The following is an 18,405-nucleotide window of genomic DNA, read 5'->3' as shown; positions in this document are numbered from 1 at the left end:
TGAAAATACTATGTTTTTTTGTTATGGAAAACATATTTCACAGCGGTTTAGATGGTACAATCATACTCTATACTCTATACTCTATACTCTCTGCCTAATTACGTTTTTGTTATGCATTTAAAGGGCAGTTCCACCCGAAAACGTCCATTTGGTATTTATTTCATTTGTCCATTGTTGATATAGTCCCAAAATGTTTTGCATGTCAGCAATCAAGTTTTCAAATTTTTCATATGAGGCCAAATTCATCATACCGGCTGAAAGTTATTTGTCTTGAAAACTTGATCGCTGACATGCAAAACATTTTGAGACAATGTCAACAATGGACAAATGAAACAAATACCAAAATATATCATTTTTGGGTAGAGTTTTCCTTTAATGGTATGTGTTTAGACAGAAATGAATAACTTAATGTATAATCATCACGGCCATACGTAAAGCTATATCATGATTAGTAGGTTGGTTACACCTTTGACATTTGTCAACATAAACTGTCTGATTGATTAGCTTGCACCAAACCTTGACATTTTACAGAACTACCGCTTGTTTTTTCTGTAGATTAAAATAATTGTAATTTAATTGGAGGAAAACTGACCACACCATGATGAGTGAAGATTTGGACAAATACTTGCAATGGGTCAATCACAAGTCCAATCGCTCACATGGCTCGGTTTATGTAACATGAAAGAGGAGGATGGCATTGGCGTTTCTCTTTGAGTAAGGTGAGTCAACATGTTTTTTTCTACTTGCATGCAAGAACACACACACACACACACACACACACACACACACACACACACACACACACACACACACACACACAAATCAGGACTATGGACAGTCACATCATATTTAGCTTATGTTGATTGGACTAAATCGTTTTTGGTATATTTTAGTTGTCACTGTAGTAGACTAATCATAGTTGATTAGATGATGTTGAAATGTTAAAGTTGAAATGGGGATGGAGGCAGCTTGCGGAAACTCTCCGTGGTTCTAAATCAATGGTTGTTTAAGGGGTCCATAAATGTCACAAACATTAACTTGCTTGACAATGCTTTAGGTCATGTAATTGTTTGTTACAGGCAATATGTTTTGTGGACTTCACAGGACAGGTGTTGTTCTCCGGTTTTATGATGAAAGTAATGTGAGGTTGAATTTATTCTGCCACTGTGTCTTCTTATTGTCTCAGCCATAGGCCTTTATATCACGGTGTCAAGACATACGAACTTACAAGTTATAGAGCAAACTACGCAATTATCACAACACATACAGTTGAAGTCGGAAATGTACATACACCTTAGCCAAATACATTTAAACACAGTTTTTCACAATTCCTGAAATGTAATCCTTGTAAAAATTCCCTGTCTTAGGTCAGTTAGGATCACCACTTTATTTTAAGAATATGAAATATCAGAATAATAGCAGAGATAAGGATTTATTTCAGCTTTTCATCACATTCCCAGTGGGTCAAAAGTTTACATGCACTCAATTAGTATTTGGTAGCATTGCCTTTAAATTGTTTAACTTGGGTCAAACATTTCGGTTAGCCTTCCACAAGCTTCTCACATAAAGTTTGGTGAATTTTGGCCCACTCCTCCTGACAGAGCTGGTGTAACTGAGTCAGGTTTGAGGGCCTCCTTGCACACGCTTTATTCAGTTCTGCCCACAAATTTGTGCAAAGCTGTCATCAAGGCAAAGAGTGGCTATTTGAAGAATCTCACATTTAAAATTGGTTTAACACTTTTTTGGTTAATACACAATTCAATGTGTGTTATGTCATAGTTTGATGTCTTCACTATTTTTTCTACAATGTAGAAAATAGTAAAAATAAAGAAAATGTAACGAAATTCGTCTTCCTCTGACGAGGAGTATGACAGATCGGACCAATGTGCAGCGTGGTAAGTGTTCTACATTTTTTATGAAAAGTCACTGAACACGAAAAATACAAAATAACAAAGTGAAAGACAGAAATGTAAAAACGAAACAGTTCTGTATGGAGAAAACACAGACACAGAAAACAATCACCCACAACTCAAGTGGGAAAAACAGGCTGCCTAAATATGGTTCTCAATCAGAGACAACAATTGACAGCTGCCTCTGATTGGGAACCATACCAGGCCAAACACATAGAAATACCAAACATAGAACAAAAACACAGAATGCCCACCCCAACTCACGCCCTGACCAACCTAAAATAGAAACATACAAAAGGAACTAAGGTCAGGACGTGACAGAAAAACTCTTGAATGAGTAGGTGTTCTAAAACTTTTCACTGGTTATCAAATGAAATAACTATGTTTTAACCTTTCTCAACAAATAACTGTGTTCATTGACTAAATTGCATTTTTGGAGCTGAGAACACACTGACAAATTGTGTTAGGCTAATTGGTCTACCTTACCTATTTTGGAGTTGTTTGCTCATGCTTGCTGAGATAACAAAATAACACAACAAAAGCCTTCTCACCAATATGTTTGTCATTTCAACTCCTAGTGACAGGCAGTCAATATTGATCCTCATTTGACGAAAAGCATCCAAAATGTAGACTACATGATAATGAGGCACCAAAATGTGTAGGCCTAGTTTAGGTTGGACTTCAATATTTGCTGTCTTCACAGGCAATAATGTGTCAAGGATCCTTTTCAATGAAAGTGCAATCTGCAGAGATCAATATTGTTTCTGGGTGCTAGGCTACTGCCAGAGATTTTCCTTTTAGAGTTTTATTGACCAAACCTCCGAGCCTTTTGAGTGTAGCCTATGCAGTATAGCTGCATGCAGTTTTAAAGGGCAACTCAATAACCAATTTATCTGGTTGAAAACGGCCTATGAGGCATCGATATACTCTGAACAAAAATATATACTGAACAAATATTTAAACCCAACATGTAAAGTGTTTCATGAGCTGGAATAAATGATCGTAGAAATGTTCCATACGCACAAAGACTTTATTTCTCTCAAATGTTGTGCAAAAATGTGTTTACATCCCTTTCCATGCATTCCTCCTTTGCCAAGATAATTCATCCATCTGACAGGTGTGACAAATTAATATGCTGATTAAACAGCATGATCATTACACAGGTGAAACCTTGTACTGGGGACAATAAAATGCTACTCTCAAATGTGCAGTTTTGTCACACAACACAATGCCACACATGTCTCAAGTTTTGAGGGAGCGTGCAATTGACATGCTGAGTGCAGGAATGTCCACCAGAGCTGTTGCCAGAGAATTTAATGTTCATTTCTCTAAGCTGCCTCCAAAGCCTCACAACTGCAGACCACGTGTATGGCTCCGTGAGGGCGAGCGTTTTTCTGATGTCAACGTTGTGAACAGAGTGCCCCATTGTGGCAGTGGAGTTATGGTATGGGCAGGCATAAGCTACAGACAACGAACACAATTGCATTTTATCAATGGCAATTTGAATGCGCTGAGATACTGTGATGAGATCCTGAGGCCCATTATTGTGCCATTTATGCCTCATGTTTCAGCATGATAATGCACTGCCCCATGTCGCAAGGATCTGTACACAATTCCTGGAAGCTGAACATTTCCCAGTTCTTCCATTGCTTGCATACTCACCTCACATGTCACCCGTTGAGCATGCTTGGGATGCTCCGGATTGATGTTTACTACTATTGATGTGTTCCAGTTCCCGCCAATATCCAGCAACTTCACACAGCCATTGAAGAGGAATGGAACAACATTCCACAGGCCATAATCAATAGCCTGATCAACTCTATGTGAAGCAGATGTCGCGCTGCATGAGGCAAATGGTGGTCACACCAGATACTGACTGGTTTTCTGATCCATGCCCCTACCCTTTTTAATGTCTCTGTGACCACCAGATGCATATCTGTATTCCCAGCCATGTGAAATCCATAGATTAGGGCCTAATTTATTTATTTCAATTGACTGATTTCCTTATATGAACTGTAACTCAGTAAACATTTAGAAGTGTTTGTATGTTTATATTTTTGTTCAGTGTAAATCTATGCTGTGTTCATACCTTAGTGGGAAGGTGGTACTTACCAATTGTCAAGTCGTAAAAACCATTTGGATGTATTCACGTACTTTTAACTCGTTGATAAACGCCGATTGGCTAATGGCCAACAAGCTGCATCAACCATAACTAAAACTACAGCTATCATGTTTGTAAACCAATTCTACCATTCAAAAACATAAATAGATTCATTTTTATAAATAACGTTTTGTTGTTACATTTATCTGCCAAAAAGGCTGTTATCGAAGTCATTTCCTTAGTAGGCAACGTCAGAGGTCAACATGTTGGAGAAGTCAAACCTCAGGGATGATAGACGAGTTTCCTACTAGTAATTACAAGTTGGAGTGGCGTTCATGTGGATTTTTACCAATCGTATGTGGTAAATACCCCCTTCCCATTTGGTTATGGATGTAGCATCATTCCAGTGCCAGAATTAACTAAAAAGATTAAGTAGGATCATTTTGGTCATTAAGTCAGTATATTACAAAATGCAGTTTTGTGAGATTTGTGTAACTGAGTTTGTCACGACTTACATGGGGTTGGATTTTGATCATGCCCACTTCTCCATTAACACAGGATTGTAATGCCTAGGGACAATTGTCATGCACAGATAAACAGCTGCGGTGATTGTGCTCTATCCAATCGTATGGCAGATCACAGATAGTGAGACAGACCTGCCCACATTACGCAGCTCCTCGGACTTGTTTACATGAGTTAACATGTCACCAATGTTATGTTGAAAGAACATTTGGCCCTTAAGTCCTTCATGGAGTGGGAACTTGCTGATGTGTTTGGTAGTGATCACTGCCCAGTGCTTGACTTGGACTGAAATAGGTGCCGGTAGCCTACTCCTTTTGGGTGCCGGTACTGTTTATATTTATGTGCAGGAACTAATACTTTTTAGCTAATATTCTATGAGGTCCAAAAACGTCTAAATTAATTACTGATTTCTTGATTTATCTTAGATTAATTCTGACAATTTTGAGGAAGTGGTAGGCTAGTGGCTATGTTGTTGCTATGGTGTCTCAAGAGCAACAAACAACAGCAATTTCCAGTGTACGACAACACACCCACATCGAACCACACCCCGAGACGGAAATACATTTTTTGAATAAGCAACAGAAAAACACATTTGCATGTTTTGAGTGAGTTAGGATCCTTTTAGTTGATCTTTTAGGTTCCTACTCCCTGTTGAACCATGTTCAGCACATCTGGACTGAGCCATTTGTTACTATAGAGGTGGTTCCAAATGAGACAACTGTCATACATCTCAAATTGGACCCTGGATATGGGCATCATTTAAGAGGCATTGTGGGGCCTGCTCCACCATTTTGGATGAAGCCGAGAATTGTTCAGTCATGGTTCCCATCTCCTCCAACACAAGGCCCTTTTTAGCAGGCAGCCCAAGCGAGGCAGACCCGGAGCCTGAAGGCTATTGCTACAACAAAATTCTCCATGCACCAGCAACACAGTACAGGACGATACTGCATGTCTCCTGTGAAGCTCTCTCTCTTCTTTCCACTTCCTTGCTGTACTGTGTGTTATTCTCCCCGACATATGAGCAGTAACTCATTACAAGAGACATGTTGCGTACATGTGAGAGAATGGCATGATTTTGCACTGAATACCCAGTTGGAGACATGTCTTACTTTTTTTGATGTCATTGAAAAAATAACCAAGGGCAGATAAACTTTTGCACAACATATTAATTATCATTCAAGTCTAAACACACATTTTCTTCTTCAAACACACTTGTCTTTAAAGGAAAATGGAGCCTGCCCGCATGCAGGATTCACATTGATACAGGGATTGAATAGGGAAAATAACATCTGAATATACAGTGAATATATATATTTTTATACAGTTAATGGGGAATAGGTTAAGCATGAAAACTCCAGTCATGAAACATTGGCCCCTACAGCAAGAAAAAAAGCCCCCAACTTCTGTCGTCTTTTGAAAAGCCGTAACACAAATTACAGCAATTTACCCCGAAAGGGGAATGGGGAATGGGGAATGGGGAATGGGGAATGTGACAGGGGAATGGGTTTGTAGTTGATGGTGTCGAATGTCGTGTCGCAGGCACTCACGCCAGTCTTTCATCATATTTTGGCATGCCTCTCTGCAGAAAAAAAAGTGACAGGGAGTAAGAGAGTAAAAGAAGGCAGTCTGGTGAACCTTGACCTTACAACCGCCATCTAAGGTCAAGAGAACTGACAAGTGTTTCTTTCTGTGCTCAGTTTGTCTCATCCTCTTCATTTTCATCCACTTTCTCCCCGACACTTTCCCTGCTCTTCATCTCCCTGTCACAGACACCTCCCTCTCCTCTCTCCATCCATATTATTCCTTCCTCTATTTATCCCTCTCACATTCTCTCTCTCCATCTCTGAATAGTGTGAACTGAGCTGACAGTCAAATTAATGTCAGGTGGGTCCCACCTCCTCCCCTTGAAAATACAGAGGGAGAATTATTCAGCAGTTGAAAAGCTGCCTGTGTGTCCCTGTGCTCTGTGTGTGTGTGTGTGTGTGTGTGGGGGGGGGGGGGGGGGGGTGTCCCTGTTTTATGTATCAGATCTCTGGCTTTGTGTAATGCTGCATGACACTACTGGTATGTGTGTGGGACTGTGGGAGCGTGTATTTTCCCCTGTCGCAGTGCCCCTTGGGACCTGAGTGTGTATAACACATGCACAGTACTAACAACCACACACTGCTTCACCTGTGCCAACCATGGAACACTGTGACCATCCGTTCCATGTAGAAGTTAACCTTGGCAATAGATCTATCAGCTTACATTTCCCCCAATTTCTAACCTGAACTATTAGGAGATCTCAGAACTCCCACTGCCACACAATCCAGGGGACAAAGACTGACATTAGCACCCTCCTCATCATCCCATCTTCTTCTGAAAGAGAGAGGGTAAGATTCATTTAAGGGGAGGACGGAGCGAGAGAGACCACTTCAATCTCTGAAATCAGCAGAGCAGTGATGACTGCCCATCAATCTCCCTTCTTGACATCATTATTCATTGTCTGCGCCCCTCCTCTCAGTACCTCCACACCTCCCTCTGTGCTGTGGCCTTACCCTCCTGTTCATCCTCAAAATTTACCAGTGACTATCGAGTGTGACAGGTACTCCATCACCCGTGTCATGTATTCCACCCAATTTCACCCTGGAGCCCTGCATCAAGCTTATTTCTATTTGTTTGAGTTCATATTTAACAAGTTCATACCATCATACGCTATGCTGGCCTCATTCACTGAGCCTATGGGTAGTCAATAAGTCCTTGTTAGCTTAAATTAGTTCTCAAAGAGACCCTGTTAGGATGCACAGTGAGTTGCCTCCTATTCTCTCCTCAGACAAGTTCCAGTTCCTCCCTCGACCAGCAGGGACTGCTGTCCCTACCTACGGGGGATGAAGCGGAAGCCAGGCCACTTGCTAACCAGTGAACGAGCTCCGGTCTCTCTGGCCTCCAGCCATGCTTGGAAATCACTCAATCAGGCTCTCTGGCAGCTCGGATCCCACTGCTGCCACCATGCAGTCCGTTATAACGCTAATGAGTAATCAGAGCTCTGCCTCCCCCTAACCCCCCCCCACCTCCATCCCCCCTCCTTTGATTATCTTTCTGCCTGTGTCTCCCCCTCTTAAAGCGATGGCAGTCTCCCCACTCCCAACCCCCACCCCCCAGAAGTCGCTCTGATTGCAATCAATGAAAGTACCTTCTCATTCGGTCCGTTCATTTATCCGTCCCCTTGAGAAGGGTTATTGCCTAACGCTTAGTGACAGTGTATAGTTTGTGGAGAGCGATCGTTTATTTTACCTGTAAGGAACACAGTGTAGTGCAGGCACGACCACCGGTACATGTTGTTGTTATAGAAGAGAAGCCAGTCTAATCAATGGATCTGTACCAGACAATGAATTAATGCTTTGTCTTATGTGTACAATTACTCTTCTCCTCATGTTGCAGGTAACGTGTGCTGAGTGGTGCCACAATGGCTCCTGTGTTTGTCCTTGGAGGTGAGTCCTATGGTGAGACGACTCTACATAATACCCCATGATCTTATATCCAAGGTAAATGCCTTATAAATATAATACCGGTTTCTGCATAAGCACTCATTGACATATGTAATATGACATTTGGCCATGTACAACACATGATACAATTCATTTCATTGACTGATTGCAATGAATTGGACACTCATACTAATGAGTCCACTGGTCTAGTGTTATGACTGTTCATATGTTTATTTGGAAGGGGCAATGCCTACCGGTATTTCAATAAACGTGACATATTCAGGTAAAAGGTTCTTTAACATTTGTAGTCCCTGGGATATTGTGGATGACACTGCAGTTGAACCTACAGTATTTGCCAGTCAGTACACCTCATGTAACCCAGATAAAATGCCACAAACTGCGAAACAGACAACAACATCGCAATGTGCGCAATCAGCCCAAACTCCTGCCATCTCCACCGGTCCTCTCCGGATGCCCTAGTTCTGTTGATGTCAGTCCCAAACGCAAAAAAAAAACACAAAACACTTTTGAAAACTACAACGACAGCAACGAAAGGTAGAAAAATAAGTCTAAGAATATGCTTATCGTCTTAGAAGGATGATCTTATTATAGAATCTCATGACAGTTGGTTTTCCAAAGCATGGCCCAGAGCGTTGGAATTCTGCATGGTTCAGTCGTTTATCCAGAGCCAAGCGCCTCTCCTCCTGTCCCCTTGTTTCTGAATAACCTGTCTCTTCCATGCCACATCTTCTGCCTGGCCTCGATTCGCTTGGCGTTTGCTCGCTTTGTTACCTCGACACACACAAACTCGTTTTTTGGCCAGGCTTGCTCTACCTTCTCACACTCAAGGAGAAAAAACACCACGGTGTCTTTTGTTAATTGCCCATTGTTCAGAGTACGAGCGCTGACAGAAAGGGGAAAACCTGATTATACTATAGCTCAATCATAGACCCTTGCACACCCTGTATATTTAGACTTTTGTTCGAGTGTCTTTGGATTACCTCTGAGTCAGTCTTCACACTGCCAGCACACGTTTTGTCTATGGAATTGAACAAAATAAGAATCATGTCCAATTGTATTTCAAAATGTCTTCTCTTGAATGGGACACAAATGGCTTCGCTTGAGTGTGACACAAATATAGCTCTCAGCGGGTGTTGTTGCACGCTCCTGCGCACATTAGGAGGATAGTGAAGATTTGAAGGGAGGTATTCGAGACAGGGTCTGTATTTGGGATTAGAACACTTTGGTGCAGAGTGGAGGGGGTTTAAGCTTGCCTTATGGACATGCTCTGCTGCTGAGGATGAAGGAAAGGTACACAACATCTGTATGTTTGTGTTCTCATGAAGGTGTTGCTGGGTCTGATCAGACCAGAGGGAAGAGTGCCCCCTGCTGGCCCCTCCAACAACACCCTCCTGAAGGAGTGGGGTTTCTCATTCAGGTATCAACCAGACCAGATGTTCCAGACAAAAGCAAGGCTACAGTAGATGCTGTCTCCCTATAGCTGAATTGTGAACTGCTATACAATTCATCTTGACAACGTTTTGTACATAAACCTGTGAGGTGCCAGTCTGCACTTGGCATATGGCACCTGTCCATCAAAGTCAGTAGTTTAGGCCTACATACACCTACATGTAGTATATAGATCTGTATGTGTGCCACTACCACAAGCATAAACATATTTTGCTGTTGGAGAATGTTGTGTACAGGCACAGTGGTAATAAGTCCAGAAAAGAAGGGCGAGAGAGAGAAAGAGAAAGAGAAAGAAAAAGAGAGAGAGAGAGAGAGAGAGAGAGAGAGAGAGAGAGAGAGAGAGAGAAAGAAAGAAAGAGAAAGAGAGAGAGAAACAAAGAGAGAGAGAGAGAGAAAGAGAGAGAGAGAAAGAAAGAGAGAGAGAGAGAGAGAGAGAGAGAAAGAAAGAGAGAGAGAGAGAGAGAGAAAAAAAATTATGATTCATAAAGCATTTAAGATGAAGTGGTATTAAGGTTGGCTCGCCATGTTATTTGTCAGTCACAGCCAAGATGAGTGGAGCGAGGGAAGGAATTCCAACTAAATCACATATAGCCCATGGCCAGCGCACCCGCTAAATCCTTCCCCCAGTAAACCAGAGAGGAAATAAACAATAACAAGCTCCACTTTTTAAAGAATTCTTTCTTCCATTTCTCTCGCTCACTCTCCCCGTATCCTCACAAATTAACTTTTCCCGCTCCCTGTTGCTAAGTGAACAGCGCGGGTGCCAATGATTGACAGGTCTTTGAAAACACCATTATGAGAGGTAAAGTGGAATATCTTCAAAGATGGGGGGGAGTTTGGGGGGGGGGGGGGGGGGGGGTGCATTGCAGCATTGGAGATGAGGACAGCAGGCATCAGTCAGTAAGGCAGGCAGGTGTTTCAGCCATGGAGGTTAATTATTACCATGGCTTGTCAACTTCGACATTAGAGAAATCCTCAGGAGATGTGGGGCTAATCACACCACATGTGTCTGTCATTGGGAAGTTACCTGCTGTCATGAAATGTGAATGCACACACTCTTACTTAAAGGTGCACGCACGCACGCACGCACGCACGCACACACACACACACACACACACACACACACACACACACACACACACACACACACACACACACACACACACACACACACACACACACACACACACACACACACACACACACAGTCAGGCAAGGTCTGGCTGAAACATGTGGCCCTTCCTCGCTACCCTGCTGGCCGGGTTGATAGCTCTCAGATTCAAGAGTGACATTTTCAACAGACAAATGGAAGATGCATGTTTCTCTCTTGCACTCTCTCTCTCCTTCTATCTCTCAACAGCCCTAATGTGAAACATCTGCTCCAGTCCAGCCATGGAGGGAAAGTACCCTTGCCTCGCTTGAGTGTGCATTAACTTAGAAGTCCCACACTGTTTTCGGCCAAATGCACTCGCCTAATTAGCTAGCTAGATATCACTCCATGTCATGCTCTTAGCCCTCACCCCCTGGGGCTAGCAGTACCCTGTGGCCTATACAGCTGGAATAACTAGCCCTCTCATTATAGGTAGAGAAGGGGCCACCTCTGGAAGCCAAATGTTTACCAGCTAAATCACTCCAGACGGGCATTCATTATGGCGTTGTCATGGCGATGTCGACGAATGTAATTTATCAACTGCTGTCAGTCTCAGCACCAAGTCAAGGTAGGAAAGTAAGTAGGGCATCGTTATTTTAATTCTCTTCCTTTACTGGCTCTTATTGAAGGCTGTAGGGTTGAAATGGTGAGTCTTGAGTGAAAGATTTGTTCCAGTCGATGAAAGTACTTACATTTCCGGTAATCTTCCATAAAATAGTATTCACAGATGTTATAAACATACAGAGGTTGCTAAGGGATTACACTTCATCTGTTTATGGATTGAAGTTACTGACGGGTAATTTTGGTACATACATATGAATTGCTCTGAATTTCCCTACTTCCCCATCCCGCCCCATCACGATCATTGATTTTAAAGTCAGTCATCTCAGTCTAAGTAAACAAACAGTAATCATGGACTGCAGTCTGTTTTCACCTATGGACTCCTTTAGGGGTTAAAATGTGTGACTGAGTTGAGTCCATTTTTTCCCCTTATCCTTAAATTAGCTACAGGTCTTGCCAAATATGTGACCAGCATCAGAGACTAAGTAGGCCTGTTACGGCCTTGGAGCCTGAGGGGAAATGGCATTAGGAGCCCCCAAAGGATGCTGGGTGATCACAGTGAAATATTGCTTCAAAGGTAAGCATGTGTGTGTGGGTGTGTGTGCGTGTGTGTGTGTGTTTGCGAGTGGGCAGAAGGGGTTTTAATACAACGCTGAGCATAATCCCTTTATAACACCAAATTGAAGTTCATGTTTGAATAGTGTTCACGAAATGCTGGGAACATTCATAACATCATCATTCAGCATAACTGTGTGATGACCATTGTTATGGGGAGGCGTACGAGACAAGTGTCTCTTTTAAAAAGCTAATAACAAACTCTGACACTCAGAGACCCGGAGAGTGAAACAAAGAAAAGCTTCTATTGGAGTTATTTATTATGAAAGAAAAGCCCTGTACAACTCATCTTTTCATGTCCAATCACTCAACTCTTAAATATGAATGTTTTATATTCTCTTTAATGTGACAGCGTATCATTTCGTAACAAAGGAAATAACCTAGCATGGCAGCACTATTGAATGTCACACCATAGCATTTTAATGAATAGCAAGATGGGTTTAATCATTCGGTGTAGTCCCACAAGAGTATCCATGTCATCAAAAGGCTTTAAGTTGCCACATTTCAAAAATAGATATTCAGGACTAGTTTTAGGAAAGCCACAATTGCACTAAAGCATTCAGTCATTTGTGGCTTGACAGCCTCTGTAACACAACCTCAATCTCAAAATGAGCCGCATCAGGAATGTAGACTTCAGACGGTCTCTCTTTATTTTTCTTTCTTTCAGATTCCTGCCACATTCTGAGTGGGAGGTGAACCAGCACAAACCGTGTCCTGTGTGTCGCTAAGTACTTCCTGGTTAAATCTTGCACGCTGGTCAATCCCCTGACAGAGACAGCCCTTTAGGGGGGATAAAGAGGCCACCACTCACTCAATTGGCTCATAGATAACTCAAATGGGCAGTTATACTGTATTTCTATCTGAATGTGACACTCAGCATGACAAAGGGAAAGCAGGGGAGTCTCTTTCTTTCTCTTGCGTGCGCGGCCAACAGGGAACAGATTGACAGGAGAGACAGCTGTTAACCTTAGGAGTCAGGGCAAATAGCATGTGTGCCGGTGGTAGGGGTTAGAAGGGGACCATGACTCGCCCACAATGGCCATTGTATGATCTTAGCAGTAACTCAATGACCAACACATGTGTGTCATGCGGCTGACAGTCCACCCAATGACTCGTAAACTGTGTGCCGTGATTGGGGAGGCCCACCCTCTCCCCCTGTCAAACCAATGAAACTCAACACTCCATCCCTGTCATCTACGCTCACCTTCTCATTCGCACATTCTCTCTGACCTCCCGGATTCAGCTCCCCGCACAAGCCACTCATCTTTGAGTTGAGCTGAGTAGTGTCAGCCATAGAATTACATACAGGTGGGGATAATACTGGTGGTTATATCATGCTGATTGATCTGGATGAATGGAAATGATTGTATCTGGTGACTACAAAAACCGACATGAACGCATGCACGCGCGCACACACACACACGCACACACACGCACGCACACACACACACGCACACACGCATGCACGCACACACAGTGGAACTGTTCCATCTGTATGCTTGTTGAAGATGACAATGGATGGTCGTTAAACAGTTAATCATCCCTCATTTTTCTAGCCTGTATGATGGTAATTCAGAAATGGAGAGGTGCAGAACCTGCCAGTTTTCTAGGCTCCATTTCGTGTCTGTTGAGACATAGTGTTCCACCAGCATATAGCCTGTTTGTGCTAATAATACAAGCAATCCATCAGGGTTATCGACTTTCTCTGGCTAGCACAATTGACCATTCTGACTGACATGTCTTTGCCTCATCATTTAGATTCACTGTTTGTAATTATAGTAGCTATGAATAGTGTTATGATTGGTGAGTTAACTATGAAGCTGTACTTGTATGTAGCTAGCATTAGCCATGGAAAGTTAGGCATAGCTGGCAAGAGGGTTTGCTTTGGAGGATAAGCCTAGTTGTAGTAACTGGCTAGCAGTAACTGTTTGGGGTCAGTGATACAGAGAGGTCACCAGGCTAGCCATGACATGATGGGAGAGACGGGCAGAACACCAGCTCTGGGCCTGGTTATTTGAGCTCCATTAGGCTTAATAGCAAATTATATCCTAATACCTGTTGTCATGGCGGATTTACTGGAGTGAGAACGCTTATCTGAGCCACAGGGGCTAAAAACCACCCACGCTGAACAACAGTGTAGCCTACAGATGTAGGATCTTAATTTGATCGCTCTTATGTTGCTGAGAAGTTTCCTTCACAGCAAGTAATGCAAACTTGTAGTGTATTCAATGTTTAAAAGGCTTCTAAAGTTTGTAATTTCCATTTTAAAATGTCAGACTTGATGTGCCCTAATGAAAAATGTATCAACCCCTACAAAGAAATGCCATTAATTATAATCCACATAATTATATTGACACAGGATTATTTTCCTGTTGTAGCAAATTGGCTCAAATGAAGATCCTACATCGGTACACAGAGACACACATACACATTACATCATCTCGGTCATGTATATTGTTGGGCTGCAACCACACACGCAGCACACATGACCTTCTGTCCATCAGACACAAAACCATACCCTTTTCCTGACAGGCAAAGTGGTCTCTCGCCTTCATTCTTTCTAGGTGCACTACTCAAAAAACATTCACACACACACAATAAGCCGCATTAGTAAGCCTACAACCATAATCTGCACAAAAATATGTTTGTTTGTGAATAGTTTTAAAGTAGCTTACTGCTCCTTTAAGTTTGTGCTTAAAATCTCCAGGTGTGAAGAACAAATTGTTGAAGCTTAATTAAGGGGGCAATCGGGGATTGGACTTTAATTATATACTGAGCAAAAATATAAACACAACATGCAACAATTTCAAAGATTTTAACTAGTTCATAGAAGGATATAAAGGCATTAGGCCCATATCTATAGATTTCACATGACTGGGCAGGGGCGCAGGCCCACCCACTTAAGAGCCAGGCCCACCCACTTAGGAGCCAGGCCCACCCACTGGGGAGCCAGGCCCAGCCAATCAGAATTAGTTTTTCCCCACAAAAGGGCTTTTTTTACAGACAATAATGCTCACTAACAGGAATGCACAAAATTTGAGATAAATACTTTTTTTGCTTTTTGTTTCAGCTCATGAAAAATGGACCAACACTTTACATGTTGCGTTTATATTTCTGTTGAGTACATTTACCCATTGATTCTTGAATAATATAATGTATAAATGCCTCACAAGCTTAGTTTGTCTTACTCCATCAGAACCACAAATATAATCTTATTTTACTCCATTGTTTGTAAACAATGTATTTGTAAACAAACACAGTATATCCTCAACATATGGTTATATTAATTTGAGATTAGTTGCACTATCAAGCCCCGTCCCACAGCTGTTTACCAAAACAGTGGCAGCGTGATAATTTTGCCATTGTTTTAACTGCAGATTGCCCCTCTACCAAACAAAGACTTTCATCCTAAACTGTTTTTAGAAACGGAGTAACCCTCCCAACATCCCCTCTATTTACGATGTGCATCCATTCTGGAGAATGACAAGTTGGAGCAGCGTTCCTAAGCAACTGGACACAATAAGTACCTACCTCCTGATTCCAAAGGTGCCACAGGCAGCAGGCAGGCAATCTTTATCTCAAACCCGCACCACACATCAAACCGATACCCAATCTCTGGGCAATTTCAGCTACGTGCCATGCTAAAGACGAATGGGAACATTCAAACTATAGTATACCATAAAAATGAGAAATACTTGCTCCAAACAAATGATAATTCTGATAAGAAAAACTAACATGCGATTCAAGTTGGGAGTAGGTTGGTATTTTATGTGGTTGTTGTTGGGTTGTCATGGAGGTTGAGGTGAGGAAAGAGAGAGAAGGGAAACAAACGCATCTGTCGCTAGAGGTGGAGGGAGTTGGGGCTGTGTATTGGGTGGACACACACACTCAGCTAGTCCTTTTTATCCAGAGTAAGTATTTTATCTCGTAGCTGGGGGAAGAAAGGACAAGCCTGGGCATGCCTCTATTTGGCACACTGACTCAAGGTCCCCTAACATATTGACATGTCTGTCCCCTCTCATCTAAAATAAACAACCACCAATCTCCTGCAGAGTTTCTGGATGGATGGCAATGACTACTGCACCCTCACTCCTGAGCTCCAACATCCTCACTGCAGAGGCCCTGAGATTAAACAGATCAGTCACACACACATGCCCTCACACACATACACACACTCACTCACTCATGCTCACACGCACACACGCACACACACACACACACACAGACACAGACACAGACACAGACACAGACAGACAGACAGACAGACAGACAGACAGACAGACAGACAGACAGACAGACAGACAGACAGACAGACAGACAGACAGACAGACAGACAGACAGACAGACAGACAGACAGACACACACACACACTACAACACCGGCTCACAGACCCCTGTAGCATTGAAAAGAGATGACAGAAAGCATTGAACATTATCCCTCAAGTACAACACAAAACCTCTGTCATATTCCTAAGAGAGAAAGTGATAGAGAAAGAGACATGGGGCATCTACTGGGATTGGTTGACGTAGACTCCTACTGATTCCTTAGTGAGAAGTGGAAGAAGGAAAGAGAAGAAGAGTAAGAAAGATAGAGATGGAATCCCTTTGATGGAGGAACAACGAGTCATAAACCTCTTCTGTCAGTCCTCAGAGAAGGGGAGATTGAAACAGTTAGATGGGAGAGAGACAGTGATTCTGACAGCATCACAGGGACAGCGTTCGCCACCAAGATAATCATCTTTTTCTTTTCCATTTGGAACTCGGAGAGCTGTCTCTCCTTAAGTGCTGGTACCTCCTCTGTCGAACTCACACCCTCTCAAATCACCCTGACAGCTACTCCTGCCTGACAGTAGAACTCCTCAGCGGGGCGAGAGTTCACTCCACCTAGGTAGGGAGGTCACCCCAAATGGGCTTCTCCCTTCTCCATTCTTCCATAATGATGTGCTATGTCAGTACAGTGAGTGTCAAAGGAAAATACATGAAATGTGGGGATAGAGCATGGTATTGGGCTTGGTTTCATGAAAACGTGCAACTTTCTCCCTGCCCTCAGTGACTTGTTCTGAGAAATGTGAAAGCAATGGAAAGGGAGTGATAGGGAGGAAATTACACAGTTTTGGGTGTGTAAATGTAACACATATTAAATGGCATTTGGAATGTAACAAACGTTACTGTAAATGACATCACCGTATTTCTGGTCCATTCATACCTGGGCCCGGTTTCCCGATAGCATCGTAAAGCTAAGTTCATCATTAGAACCTTTGTAGGAGCATGGTTAAATCCGAGCTGTTTCCCAAAAACCATCATTACTACAGTTGCAGTTTAAAACGCTCATTATTTAGCGACTGCCTCAGACCACAGTCGGTCGTCACTTTATACACAGAAGATCTCTGTTCAACATGGAATCAAGATGTTTATTTGTCTCAATCTGACCGCCGATAAGCCCGCCTTCACAACGAAGTTGACTCGAAATACAAAGTTGCCAATGTCTTTGGAATTGTTACAAACAAGCAATGGATTTAAAGTTACTTCAAATGAAGACATACATAAGCTACATAGGCCTATACAGTGCATTCGGAAGGTTTTCAGACCCATTGATGCTTTCCACATTTTGTTGCGTGACAGTCTTATTCTAAGCAAAAACGGAAATATCACATTTTCATAAGTATTCAGAACCTTTACTCAGTACTTTGTTGAAGCACCTGTGTCAGAGACTTGTCCCGAAGCCACTCCTGCGTTGTCTTGGCTATGTGCTTAGGGTCGTTGTCCAGTTGGAAGGTGAATCTTCCCCCAGTCTGTGGTCCTGAGTGCCCTGGAGCAGGTTTTCATCAAGGATCTCTCTGCACTTTGCTCCGTTCATCTTTGCCTCAATCCTGACTAGTCTCCCATTCCCTGCCGCTGAAAAACATCCCCACAGCATGATACAAACACCACCATGCTTCACCGTAGGGATGGTGGCAGGTTTCCTCCAGACATGGCTCTTGGCATTCAGGCCAAGTAGTTTAATCTGGGTTTCATCAGACCAGAGAATCTTGTTTCTCATGATCTGAGAGTCTTTAGGTGCCTTTTGGCACTGCAGAGATCGTTGTGCTTCTGGAAGGTTCTCCCATCTCCACAGAGGAACTCTGGAGCTCAGTCAGAGTGACCATCGGGTTCTTGGTCCCCTCCCTGACCAAGGCCCTTCTCCCCCGATTCTTCAGTGTGGCCGGACGGCCAGCTCTAGGAAGAGTCTTGGTGGTTCCAAATTTCTTCCATTTAAGAATGATGGAGGCCACTCTATTCTTGGGGACCTTCAATGCTGCAGAAATGTTTGGCACCCTTCCCCAGATCTGTGCCTCGACAAAATCCTGTCTCGGAGATCTACAGACAATTTTTCCGACCTCAAGCCTTGGTTTTTGCTCTGACATGCACGGTCAACTGTGGGACCTTGTATAGACAGGTGTGTGCCTTTCCAAATCATGTCCAATCAATTGAATTTACCACAGGTGGACTCCAGTCAACTTGTCGAAACATCTCAAGGATGATCAACGGAAACAGGATGCACCTGAGCTCAATTTTGAGTCTCATAGCAAAGGGTCTGAATACTTATTTAAATAAGGTATTTCTGGTTTTA

This window comes from Oncorhynchus mykiss, chromosome 3 (genome assembly GCF_013265735.2).
Source record: "Oncorhynchus mykiss isolate Arlee chromosome 3, USDA_OmykA_1.1, whole genome shotgun sequence".
NCBI classification, from domain to species: Eukaryota; Metazoa; Chordata; class Actinopteri; order Salmoniformes; family Salmonidae; genus Oncorhynchus; species Oncorhynchus mykiss.
The sequence above is the reverse complement of the archived record's forward strand: the minus strand, read 5'-3'. Positions refer to the sequence as shown.